The sequence below is a fragment of the Heteronotia binoei genome, chromosome 6 (assembly GCF_032191835.1).
Source record: "Heteronotia binoei isolate CCM8104 ecotype False Entrance Well chromosome 6, APGP_CSIRO_Hbin_v1, whole genome shotgun sequence".
Classification (NCBI taxonomy): Eukaryota; Metazoa; Chordata; class Lepidosauria; order Squamata; family Gekkonidae; genus Heteronotia; species Heteronotia binoei.
The window spans coordinates 4,855,042-4,868,555 of record NC_083228.1 but is presented as its reverse complement, the minus strand read 5'-3'; the positions used below and the strand labels follow the sequence as shown (position 1 = coordinate 4,868,555).

Here is a 13,514-nt window from a genome sequence, read left to right as displayed (position 1 = left end):
TCTGCTTAGCTTCTCAGACCTGAGGAAATCAGGCTAACCTGGGCTATTTAGGTCAGGGCGCAGTTGGGCACTGAGGACAAATGGGGCAACATAAATTAGAGTTATACAACAACAAAGGCACAAATATAAAATGAAGATGAAGATACTGGATTAAAATCCCACCCTTCACTTCGAATCTCAGAGTCTCAGAGCGGCTCATAATCTCCTTCATCTTCCTCCCCCCACAACAGACACCCTGTGAGGTGGGTGGGGCTGAGAGGCCTCCCCCAGCAGCTGCCCTTTCAAGGACAACCTCTGCCAGAGCTATGGCTGACCCAAGGCCATCCCAGCAGGTGCAAGTGGAGGAGTGGCGAATAAAACCCAGTTCTCCCAGATAAGAGTCCGCATAGTTAACCACTACACCAAACTGATAAATCGCTCTAAGATTATTATTTACCTGATGAGCTACAAAATACAGTCTTGATTAGCATGTCACCTCCTTGCCTGAAGAAATGGGGTGGGATGAAGGTGAGGACTTAACACAGACTGGGAGGGGCTGCGGCTCAGTGGTAGAGCATCTAAGCATGTAGAAGTCCCAGGTTCAATCCTCGGCATCTCCAGTTAAAAATATTGCAGCAGGCAATCTGCCTGAGACCCTGGAAAGCCTCTTCCAGTCTAAGCAGACAAGACTGACTTGGATGGAGCAATGGCCTGAAGGCAGCTTCATGTGTGTTCGTGTGACTAGGAGCCTCTAAGGGATTAATTTTCTGACGTTGTAGCTTCCAACAATCATGGCGTTGTAGCTTCCAACAACCTGAGCCTGCCTTGGCGGGGAGGGCGGGATATAAATTAAATAAATAAATGGTGTGTTTAGAACTCAGAGGGGAAATGTCAGCACACTGGGCCCCCACAGAAGAAAACATTCTTGGCATGCAAGACTATTCAAAACGGGCAATTTTAAAGCTGGGCGGGGGAGAGAAATAACAAGCAAACTCCCAAAGTAATTGTTCATTTGTGACTGGTTAAAGAGATCTTAAAACACAGTGTTCCACGTTTTATAGTCAAGTGGTAACAAGGAGAACTCTGATCTACATCTGTCTTAGATTTTTCTGAGGGAAACCTGCTGCGATTTAACTGTTCCCTTACGAAATGGCCCCTTGCTGTCTTTCACCTCCTGTGGATCTCCCCTTGGCTTTGGCAAGAAGGTCAAACCCAACAAAACCCTGGATTTGCCATTGCCAAGCATCCAGCCTGCAGGAGAACTCATAATCACTTGGACGGGAATTAATCGTCCTAATATTGGTAGCAGGATTTTAGTCTCTCTAATGCCCTTTAAGCAGTGACCTGAGCCTTTGTAAAAGGGTGGGCCACCCTTAGCAAAAAGCAGGAAAGAAAAATGCTCAGCAACATAAGACGATGCGGGAGGCCACAGGGAAGGTCATTGCCTCTAGACTGGGAGGGTGGAGTCGCCTTCAGCAGAGCATAGTTTGGAAAATTTGTTCAGAGTTCTTGACACCACAAGCACCGTCCATAAAGTCAACTATGGCATAAAGGAATGCTAGGAAGCAAAACAAGCACGTGCTTAGGGCACCAAGAGAAGGGGGCTCCCTTTGCTTATATTGCTTCCTGCTGTTTAGTGTTAGGGATAGTTGTGGGGTCTGCCCTAGAAGAAAACTGAATTTTTAATCTCTTATTTCACTTTCAGCAGTTACTGAGTTTTAATGTCTTAGCAGTCAAGCAATGAAAGGTTCGAGAAGCACCATTGCTGCGTTGTTCTTAGGTACCAGATGGCCTTAATCTGGCCCGCATGCATGTGTCCACAGATAGATCTGTCTTTCTCTGTTCCTCCTTTGGCCCAGACTAGCTCAATCTTGTCAGATCATACTCAGAAGTAACACAGGGTCAGCCGTAGTTACTATTTAGATATGAGACCTGGAAGTCCAGGGTCGCTATGCAGAAGCAGAAAATGGTGAACCACCTCGGAACATCTCTTGCCTTGAAAACTGGGGAAGCAACCAGAAGTTGACTATGGCACTTTCCACCACCATTTCTGCTTTCATAGAATAGAATCATGCAGCTGGAAGGGACCACCAGGGTCATCTAGTCCAACCCCCTGCACAATGCAGGAAATTTACAAGTACCTCCCCACACATCCCCAGTGACCCCTGCTCCATGCTCAGAAGATGGCAAAAACCTCCGGGATCCTTGGCCACATTGGCCTGGAGAAAAACTGTGCCAAAGTGTCAATCAGCATTTCCCCGAGCATGTAAGAAAGGGCCACAACAACTAAGCCAGAGGTGGCGAAACTTTAACATAAGAACCACACAGAGTAAACATCAGATGTTTGAGAGCTGTAAGACATGGACATCAAATGTTTGAGAGCAGGCAGGCAGGCAGGAAGGAGGGCAAAGAGATGGGAGGAGGGAGAGAGAGGTAAAAAGAAAGCTACTTAAATGCCTTCTCCAAGCTAGCCAATGGAGTGGTGGGGGCTTCAAGAACCACACAATATGTGAGAAAGAGCCACATGTGGATCCTGAGCCACAGTTTAGCCACCCCTGAACTAAGCACTGATGCAACCCATCCCGCTCTCCTTCTTATGATCTGCCTAATTCATAGAATCACTCTTGCTGTCAGGTGGCCCTCTAGCCTCTGCTTTCTATCTAGCCTTTCTCAGCAGCCAAGGAGCCCAGTTTAGCTGAAGGTAATCAGGATTGGCCACAGTGAGTACAAAAAGGAAGTCCAAGGTTGCTGAAGGCAATGGCAAACCACCTCTGTAAGCTTCCCATGAGGGTCTCCCTAAGTTGGGTGTGACTCAATGGCACGTCCTGCACCTTCTCTTGCTTTCTCAGGTTTATCTTCTCTCTTATCTGATGCCCCCTTCCCACACTTCAGACTATCCTCTCTATATGGGCGTTTTCGCACTGACTTTAATCAGCAGCGACGCCCCTCTTCACCGTGCAGGATCGGCGCGGATTTCGTACTAATTGCCGCAGAGCACCCAGAAGAGCCAGAAAGTCCCGCGGCTTTTGCGGCACAAATGGAAACTGGTTTTTGGCGGTTTCCGTTTGCGCCGCAAAAGCCGCGGGACTTTCCGGCTCTTCCGGGTGCTCCGCGGCAATTAGTGCGAAATCCGCGCCAATCCTGCGCGGTGAAGAGGGGCGTCGCTGCTGATTAAGGTCAGTGCGAAAACAGCCTATGAGAACCACCACATACAGGCATGTAATAACAGGCAAGATTTACTGTCCCTTTCAGTTTCCTCACTGGTCTAACAAAACTACCAACACCCTAAAGAAAGGACTAAGTTTGCAGCAAGTGTTAAGGATGTCAGTCAGCCAGCAAATTGTGTTCTGTCTAGCAACCAGCACGGGACTTTAAAAAACTAAATCCAGATTCTGCTAGATTCTACTCATGATTTTGCCATTTACCATGACTAGGGAAAAAGTTGTGGCTCTGTGGTAAAGCATCTGCTTTGTGCTTAGATAAGGGCAACCAACCTCCTGAGTCCCCCCAGAATTATAACACATCTCCAGATGACAGAAATCAACGAGTCTAGGATTAACGGAAGTCCTAGAGTGGTTACAGACAGCAAGAGTCGTTACAGACTCCAAGACAAAGGTCCCCAATTTGGTGTCCATGGATGCCATGCTGGCAGCCACAGTGTGTTTTTAGAAAGGGGGCAGGCCCCAGCGGAGCTTTTGCCCAGCAGGGCTTCTGATTAAAAAATTGCTTCCACGGTAGTTCCCACCCACAGGACAAGGACCATCGCCGTGTGACTGAAATTAAGCGGTTTGTATGCACACACACCCACACACACCCGGCAAAAAACCCTTAATGATATCTTAGTTTTGAAACGTATGGTGAAGAGTTACTCTTAGAGTTATACATAACCTTTTTGCGGTTGCAACCAGCACCCTGTGTACCCACACGTGGAAAAAAGGTACCTTCCCTTTTTCCTATAGTATACCACAGAAATGAGGAGAAGCTGATTGACCTGTGTGACTTTAAAGCAGGGGTGTCAAACTCATTTTTATGAGGGCTGAATTTCGCATAAATGAGACCTTAATGGGCCAGGCCACGAGTGTCATAAAATGTAATGCCAGGTAGCAGGGATGTAAACTTTATAAAGGACACAAACACAATTAAAAAAAAATTTAAAACATAAAATATGATTAAAACATTAGCACTTGTTGGTCTTAAAGGTGCTTTCTTGGTATCTCTCCCATGGGATCCAGGGAGCTGGACAAAGAAAACTCTGGCTCTTTCCTTCCTTCCCCAGGGGACCAAGATGGGGAGGAACCTCAGCCAATAGAAGGAAGAGAGGCTTGGCTCAGTAGCTTTGTTGTGAGATTGAGAGAGCCTGGCAAAGCAAGCTATCCCTCCCTCCCTCCTCTCCAAGGGAGGAGCCTCAGCAAATGGAGAAAATAGAGGCTTTGCTCTGTAGCTCCTGTGTGATTGAGCAAGCCTGGCAAAGCAAGCTGTGATGCAGAAGGAAGATGACAGCCAGCTGCTCAGGGGCCTGATAGGAGCCCTCCAGGGGCCTGATTCAGCCCCCAGGCTGCATGTTTGACACCCCTGCTCTAAAGGCTATAGATTAATTTGTAATTAAGAGGGGTACATGCCTGCTCTTGAGATCAGGTTCAATTTTTCTTCTTAATATAGAGAAAAACCTGAAGTAGTTTTTCAGATGAATGATACCAGGCATCATTGTGTAGTGGTTAAGAGCAGCGTACTCTAATCTAGAGATCCTACCCGCTCCTTCTCCACATGAGGCCTGCTGGGTGACCTTGGGTGAATCACAGTTCTCTCAGAATTTCTCTCTCAACAGCAGTTCTCTCAGTGCTCTCTCAGCCCCACCAACCTCGCAAGAGGACTGTTGTGGAGAGAAGAAGGGAACGTGATTGTAAGCAGCTCTGAGACTCCTTCTGTTAGAGAAAAGAGGGGTATAAAACCCAGTTTCTTTTAAATTTAAACTTCAAATTGATCCTCAAAAGACAGTGATGAGTTGGATGAGCTGAACTTTGACCTGAAATTGACCTCACAAGAAGGGGAGAAGATTGCATGAGCTACCTTTGACCTGGATGTGACATCTGCTGAGCTTCCAGCCCAAGCACCACCCCCAACAGCAACCCAAGCAACCCACTGGTGTCTTCCCAGGTTTTTGAGACCCTCGGAGATCAAATATCACAAGCCAAGCCTTCTCCTCTCCATCTTTCTTTACTCAGAAAAAAGGTTTATTTTTTTCATTTTTAACTTTTGTTTGCCTTTATTTTTTTATAAATGTGCAAAACATAAACGGTACACAACAAAGGTCCACAGAGAACTCTGCTGAGAGCTCCTGTTCCACAGCTGCAGCCCAGATTTCTTTTTCTTTTTCGGCTCTGCCACTGTGAAACTGCCCTGCAAAGGTTAGAAGGCAAAACACACTTTAAAAACTCTGAGAACAAATGGGTTTCTGAAATGAATTTGAGTCATATTCATCCCAGATCACCCAGGGAAGTTTTGTTTGCAGTTGAGATAATTGGTGAGGGGGTGTGTGTGTGTAGATTTGTCAGCAGAAGGAACTGATGGTTGCAGGCCTTTCCCGCAGCCCTCTCCCCACCACAGTCCCTTCCAACACCAGGAAAGCCAACTCCCAGGAAACGCCAGGAAAGTCAAGTCCTTCCAACGGCAGGAAAGCCAACTCCCTGTGTAGAGTAAGGGGGCAAAAATCACTCTCTGTACTTTTGCACCAGCAAACTGCCCCCCTTCCCCCCTGCACCTCCCAACCTGTGCAGCTGTTAATCTGCGGGAGCCCTGTGAACCAGCAATCAATTTTCCTGGGACCAGAAGGGACTGCAAGAGAGGGGAAGGGAACAGGGGAAAGACCTTCGCACCAACAGATCACAGGACCAGTCAAGGGACTAGTCACATGGCAACACTTGTGTGATTTCTGGATGGCTCAGTGTTGTCTGAGTGAAACTGGCTCTGAACAGGGCAGGCATTTAAGGCTGCTTGGTAGCCAAGGTTTAAAATATTTAAACGAAGAGTGTGCTTGCAGACATAGAGGCACACACAAACACCAATCCAGCTGCTGACCCTGAACACTTGGCTTGTTATTTCTGTCTTGTCTCAAAATGTCTACATCGTATTATATGCTAATTTGCTTTTCAGCCCCATCTATAAGTTTGAATAGTTTTCTCCATTGTATTTTATCTGAAGAAGTATACTTGCACACGAAATCTCATGCCTTGAATAAAACTTTGTTGATCTTAAAGGTGCCACTGGACTCAAACTTCATTCTCTTGCTTCAGACTAACATGGTTGCCCACCTGGATTTGTCTATGCATGCACATCTTTAATCCCAGTTTGGGTACATATACTGCCCCTTCCATTCCATACCTATTGGCAAACTTGGCCGTGACTCCTTGCTGTCTATCCACCCTGCTTGTTAGACATACATACATACATAGACCTTTATTGGCATCGATACAAAGATACAGCATACCTTAAAACCAACAGTGACACAATGGGATATAATAAAAAACCAGCAAAAGTTAAATGACATAAAATAGCTGTGGGCTATGCAGGAGTAAAAGCCTCTCTGATTTGGATCGCAACCTGTAAAAAGCAAGCAACGTGAGTGGTAACAAAGTTGTGTTTCCCGTGAAGTAAAAAGCAGGCCTTGGCATTGTCAGAAAGGCCTTGATGGTCAGAGAGCAGAGCATCTAGGTATTTTACTCGTGGACTGCTATAGAAAGGGCAGTCCAGAAGAACATGAGGGACCGTTTCGATGACTCCTTGGCTACAAGGGCATCGTCTAAGATTGTGGGGGATTCTGTGGTATCTTCCAGAGAGAATGGCCGAAGGTAGTGCATTAAATCTAGCCAGCATGAATGCTCTTCTTTAGTGAGGGTCAGTTAAGGAGAGGAAATAGGGAGCTAAGAGACCGGGGGTCTGGGATGCTTGTTAGACCATACCCCTTCCCATTGCAACAGCATTTTATGTTCTCTAAAAAGATCTGGATAGTCCAGGTTAGCCCAGTTTTCTCAGGTCTCAGAATCTAAGTAGGCTCAGCCATGATGGAAGACTACCAAGGAAGTCTGGGGATCTTGCCTTGAAAGCCCTACAGCAAGCAGGGTGCTGAATTCATTTGACATAAATGAGATCTGGACGGGCCAAGCGTGTGTCATAAAATGTAATGCCAGGTAACGGACTGTATATAAACTGTATAAAGGGTGCAGACAATTAATTTTTTTACTTAAAACTATTATTATTAATTATAAATGCTTAAAACATTAGCATGCTTGCAATATTTTGTTTCACAGTCTCTGATAAATGTCATCTCTTGCTATGAAATATTGCATCAAAAACTGCCAACAATGTCTGTGCTGTACCAGTCTTGAATATGTTATTCAAGTGTGCACATCTGTAAATTGCAAACCTACTTTTGATTTACTGACATTCATTACAAAGATCTCATGGTCAATGCTTTGAGCCTAAGACCCAGAGGAAAACATGAAGCGGCTGGGCATTGTGAGTTTCTGTATATAAGTTGCTTCATATGCTGGTCAAGAATATGTGAAGGCACAATGGCACAGACTGAGTGCTCTAGTCTGCAAAACTATAGTCTTCCCCAGAAAAATAACTACAACTCCTGTGGCAGTGCAAGAACAGAGAGACAGCCATGTACAATGGTCAGTATCAGCCCACTATCTGGGAAGTCTAAATTCAAGATCCCCAATCAAAGAAAATGTGAAAGAAAAATCAAGGGAAATTCGTTGGGTAAACCTAGGCTGGACACACGCTTTCAGTCTAATGCTGGCTTGTTGTTATTTCTCTTCTAAATAGTTCATATGTTTTCCTATGGGAAGGACTGGAGGGCATGAATACAGTGAAAAAGAGGAGGGGAACCCAGCTACACCCAAAGCAAACCCAACAAAATTCTCTCTCTGTGTGTAGCAAGGCAAAAGGTTCATACCTTCATTAAAATGTGGCTAGTCTTAAAAGTGCTCTTTGTATCTCTCCCAATAGCAGGGACTGAGCAAAGGAAGTTCTGGCTCTTTCTCCAGGGGAGGAGCCTCAGCAGATAGAAGGAAGAGAGGTTTGGCTCAGTAGCTCTGCAGTGTGATTAATTGAGCCTGGCAAACTTAATCACCCAGCAGAACTATAGAGCCAAGCTCCTTCATTGGCTGAGGCTCCCCCTCCTCCCTTTGGGAAAAGGGAGGGGGAAGAGGGAAAGGGAGAGGCTGCTTTGCTGGCTGGCTGATCGCAGGAGACAAACAAAAAATGGCAACAGAAGAAAGCAGCCAAGGGAGAAGGAAGCAGACAATAGCCAGTTGCCAACAAGCCTGATTGGTGCCCTCTATGGGTCTGATTAGGCCCGTGGGCTGCATGTTTGACACCCCTGCCCTACAGGGCTGTTATAACTGCAACTTGACAGCTTTTCCTCCACCACCAAGAAGGGGGCAGGCAACGTTCAATACATTCCCCACCCCCCAAACAATGTTTCCAAAACACTTGTGCGGTAAAACCATCGAGAGCACCCTGAGTAGCCTAATTTCATTAGATCTTGGAAGCTAAGCAGGAAAAGCCCAGTAAGTTCTCAGATGGGAGACCACCAAGGAAGTCCAGGTTTGCTACGCAGAGGCAGGCAATGGCAAGCCACCTCTGTTCCTGTCTTGACTTGAAAACCCTACATGGTCGCCATAAGTTGGCTGCTAATTGATGGCGCGCCCACACACACACCAACACACCCGCAAAGTCTTCTTTACATTGATTAAAGGTCCAGCACTTTGCCCATAATTCTGACGGAAGAGAAATCATGCTCAGAGCCAGTCTTGCAATTTAAGAGGCAATGAGCTTGCAGCAGTGGGTTTTCACACAGTTTAGAAAAGAGACTGGGGGATGGGGGGAGGGGGGACATGATAGAGGTTTATAAAATTATGCATGGTGTGGAAAGAGTTGACAATGCGAAATTTCCCTCCCTCTCCCAAAGGACTAGAACTTGAGGGCACCCCATGAAGTTGATGGGCAGTAGGTTCAGGGTGGACAAAAGGAAATACTGCTTTACGGAGAGAGTAATTACAATGTGGAATTAGCTGCCAGAGAATGTAGTGAGGGCCACAGTAAAAAAACAGTTTTAAAAAAGGATTAGATAGATTAATGGAGGACAAGTCTATCAATGACTACTAGCCCTGGTGACTGAGGGGAACCTCCAAATTCAGAGGCACTAGACTTCTGAATCCCAGAGCTGGGAGGCAACATAAGGGGTAGGCCTCAGCCTTCATGCCCTGTTGTTGACCCTCCAGAGGAACTGGTCAGTCACAGTGTGAGACAGAATGGTGGGCTAGATGGGTGGCCACTGGTTTGATCTTGCAGGGCTCTTCTTATCAGGAAAAGACCTCTGCCTCTGTGCCCTGTTGTTGGCCCTCCAGAGGAACTCCTGGACCAGAGGGACCATTGGTCTTAGTCAGCAGGGCTCTTCTGATGTGCTTATAGTGTAAATCCAGAGGCCTCTGTTATTAGATTGGGCACAGCAGCAAACGGCAGCTATTCATTGACATGAGTGTAAAAGATGTGCTTGGGGTGGGGTTACCAACACCAGGCTGGGAAATTTCTAGAGATCTGGGAGCAGAGTGTGGAAAAGGGAGGGAGTTCTGCAAGGATGTGATGCCACAGTCTGCCCCTCAAAGCTGCCAGTTTTCTCCATGGGGAGCCGATCTTTCTAGTCTGGAGACAGTTATAATTCTAGGAGTCATTCAAGCCCCACCTGGAGGGTAGCAACTCTAGCATATGGACAGCAGGCTTTGGTGCCTAAACCCGTATCAAGAGATCTGATCTTTAGTGACAACTCCTCAAAGCAGAGGAAAGCAGTGAGGCAGCCTATTAATTGCGTGGGAGAAGTCAGACTCTCTTCCAGATGGAGGATTTCAGGATTCCCAGAACATACCAGGTTGCCTTCTCAGCAGAGGCGTCACTAGGGTGGGTTGCACCCTGGGGTGTAACTGATTCAAGTCACACCCCCCCCCCATTGGGCATCACCCCTTTTGGAGGGCTGCGTCACCCCCTCCGCACACAACCCCGCCCACTTCACATGGCCCCTCCCTCATCCACCCTCTGGTCACATGACCAGCCCCCGTAATCCAAGATACCAGTTTTGCAGCATTTAAGTTTCCCCCACTCAACCACACGCTTTTAGCTGAGCCGGCGGCAGCGCGGCCCCGGTTTCAGAATCCTGGCCAGCCCACACACAGCAGCAGCGTTCTAGTCCCAGGGCCAGCCCCTTCCTGTTGGGGGGGGGGGGTCATGGGTCAGTGCCTGGGGCCAATGAGAATGCTCTGGGGGAGGGCCGATGGCTCCCTTGGCCCCGCCCTAGTGACGCCGCTGCTTCTCAGCACAGTCTTTAATCTCTGTTGCTCACAGGGATATTAGGGACCCAGAAAGCAGATAGACAAACTCAACGTAACAACTCATGCGCAAAAGGCCATTTGAAAGCTAAAAATTGAAGTATTAAATTCTTTCCCTCAGTAGCTGGAGCTACAGCCCATGGAGGAGCCCTGGCTCAGTGGTAGAGCATCGGGTTGGCATGCAGAAGGTCCCAGCAGGTGATGTAAGACCTCTCCCTGGGTTCCTGGAGAGTTGCTGCCAGTTTGAGCAGACAATACCCCCTCCCCTCTTCTAACCCCTACAGGCCACTGGCTAAAATCCTTCCTGCTTGGCTATGGGCATTTTTACATTCAGTTTGATCCAGAGTTTTAGCGTCTTCAAATCACCTGCCACCATTCCGCTTTAATTATTTTCCTTTTACATTGGTGAATTTGCTGCGCTCATTTTGCATAGCCAAACTTCTTTATTTCCTGCTAAAGTGTTTCAATTGGGGGGGGGGGGGTGTTCTCTGATCAGAGGGCAGATGGAATACCAGTGCTTAGTTAAATGTATACGATTGCTTGGAAATTGTGTCAACACTGCAAAAACAATACACATTTAAATTACAAGATGAGGCAAGCAATGATATGTAAAAATTTCAAGTGCTGTCAGTTCTCATGCAAATTACTGCACCTTGTGGCTTTTGGAAGAGTCTTTTAAAACGCATGAAATACAAGTTTGAAATGCTTGTAGAGAAATGACCGGATCAAAACTAGTTTCGAGAAAAACATTACAGCAGCAGCACCGGAACTCATCTCACTTAAACAAATGTAGATGCTTCGGGCAGCAACGATGCAAAACAGTTGTGAGAACGTTAAGCGGAAGGGCGCCAGTAATGTAAAAGGTGAATTTCCAATCCGGTGATAGTCACAAACTGTCAGTGTAAAAACACCCTATATGGGTGATTACAGGCCGGCACTTTGGGCTGTCTCAGAGACGCCTCAGAAATCAACTAGAAAAATCCTTCCAAACACAAACTTCTGCCACCTGTCCCCATCCCATACTCACCCTATCCTCTGGCATCCTGAGAGCAGCTCAAAAAGCTACCACTTTCAAAGTGGTAGCAAATTGTTAAGCCACACACCAGATGCCTCTTCGGCGTCTGGAAGCAGAAGGGCGCAAGTGAGGTGCCTTGGTAGTGTGAAACTGCCAAGCCACCCCTAGTCACATCTACTTTTGACTGATCTTGACCATGTTGCCTCGTGGATGGGATGGGGATGACTTATGGGGGAGCGTGTGGAGGGTCTGGGACAGTTCTTTTTGAGCCAGCCCGATTTGGAATGCCTCCCATCTGCTCCTAAATGCTCGTCTGTATGTCACCCTGTATGTCCTTCCTACCTAACACTCAAAGGTGAGAAGTTGGATAGATTCTTTCCCCTCCAGCTTTACACAATGAGTGTATAGGATTGGGACCCTTAGCCTGCCCCTCCCCCATTTAACTCCCTTTACCCAAACACTTCTTTTTGTATATAAAAACAGACCATGGAGATGTGTCATAGGTGAATGGAGAAGATGCACAACTAAAATGCAGTGGGCACTCCATCCCATTGCCTTTCAGACACTCATGAGGCTAATTTGAATTTTGGGCCTCAAGACCCTGTACCTCCCACTAATGGCAGATTAGTAATGGGATCAGTACTACGTTGCTTTTGACCATGATTGACTGATGACATCAGGCTCATTTATACAAATGGTAGGACTGAACCGACAAAATGTTTCCAGGAACAACCAACTTCAGATTTTAGCGGCTCCCTTGCCTAAAAATATCCATGCCGTTAAAGTACATTAAGGTAAGTTTATGCATAAGGAGGCAGTTTCAAGGCTGCACCCTTAATAGCTGAGAAAGTCTCAATCATTGGCAGTTGTTTCCTGTGAATCATAGGGATTCCACCAGGATGAACATTCCTGGAATTACATTACAAAAAGGAAATAATCCTGGCAACAAGTCTTTTTTTTCCTTTTTGAAGTTTAAATATGGTGTAACATCACGCCTGGTCTACTGTTACCAATCAAAGCAGAGTTTGCAAACCTTCTTCAAAACTGCAATGACAAAACTCTGGTTTCAAACTAACTGGTTTATCAGAACATAACAGAAGCCATGTTGGATCAGGCCAATGGCCCATCCAGTCCAACACTCTGTGTCACATAAGAACAGAAGAGAAGCCATGTTGGATCAGGCCAATGGCCCATCCAGTCCAACACTCTGTGTCACATAAGAACAGAAGAGAAGCCATGTTGGATCAGTCCAATGGCCCATCCAGTCCAACACTCTGTGTCACATAAGAACAGAATAGAAGCCATGTTGGATCAGGCCAGTGGCCCATCCAGTCCAACACTCTGTGTCACATAAGAACAGAAGAGAAGCCATGTTGGATCAGGCCAGTGGCCCATCCAGTCCAACACTCTGTGTCACATAAGAACAGAAGAGAAGCCATGTTGGATCAGTCCAATGGCCCATCCAGTCCAACACTCTGTGTCACATAAGAACATAAGAGAAGCCATGTTGGATCAGTCCAATGGCCCATCCAGTCCAACACTCTGTGTCACATAAGAACATAAGAGAAGCCATGTTGGATCAGGCCAGTGGCCCCTCCAGTCCAACACTCTGTGTCACATAGGAACATAAGAGAAGCCATGTTGGATCAGGCCAGTGGCCCATCCAGTCCAACACTCTGTGTCACATAAGAACAGAAGAGAAGCCATGTTGGATCAGTCCAATGGCCCATCCAGTCCAACACTCTGTGTCACACAGTGGCCAATACACACACACACACACATAGAGTGTGGCTAATAGCCAGTGACGGACCTCTGCTCCATAAGAACTGGCAATGATGTTCCACCATTGTTAGTTTCAAAAAGGAAAACCAGGGGAGGGGGGGTGTATTTATATATTTATTTAATTTTAAATGTGGGTGCCAGAGAGAACAAGGGAAGAGAAGGCGAAGGAGTGGGTGGGCTTGTGGGACACTTGCAGTCTCCTACTTATCTGCAATTGGCTGAACAGCCTTGGGTAAAGCACTCTCTTTCAGTGTGATCTACTTCATACGTTTCAGTTGATCTTATATAAGGCTTTGCCATGGAGAAGGTCCCAGATTCAATCCATTGTACCACCAGTTTAAAAAAAAAAAGGA

At 46.6% G+C, this 13,514-nt stretch overlaps 1 protein-coding gene across 1 annotated transcript in view; it reads right to left on the bottom strand.

Annotated features, from left to right (window-relative positions):
* Positions 1-13,514, bottom strand: part of ZCCHC24 (zinc finger CCHC-type containing 24) — a 199,158-nt gene that overhangs the window by 151,825 nt on the left and 33,819 nt on the right. The window lies entirely within an intron of this gene.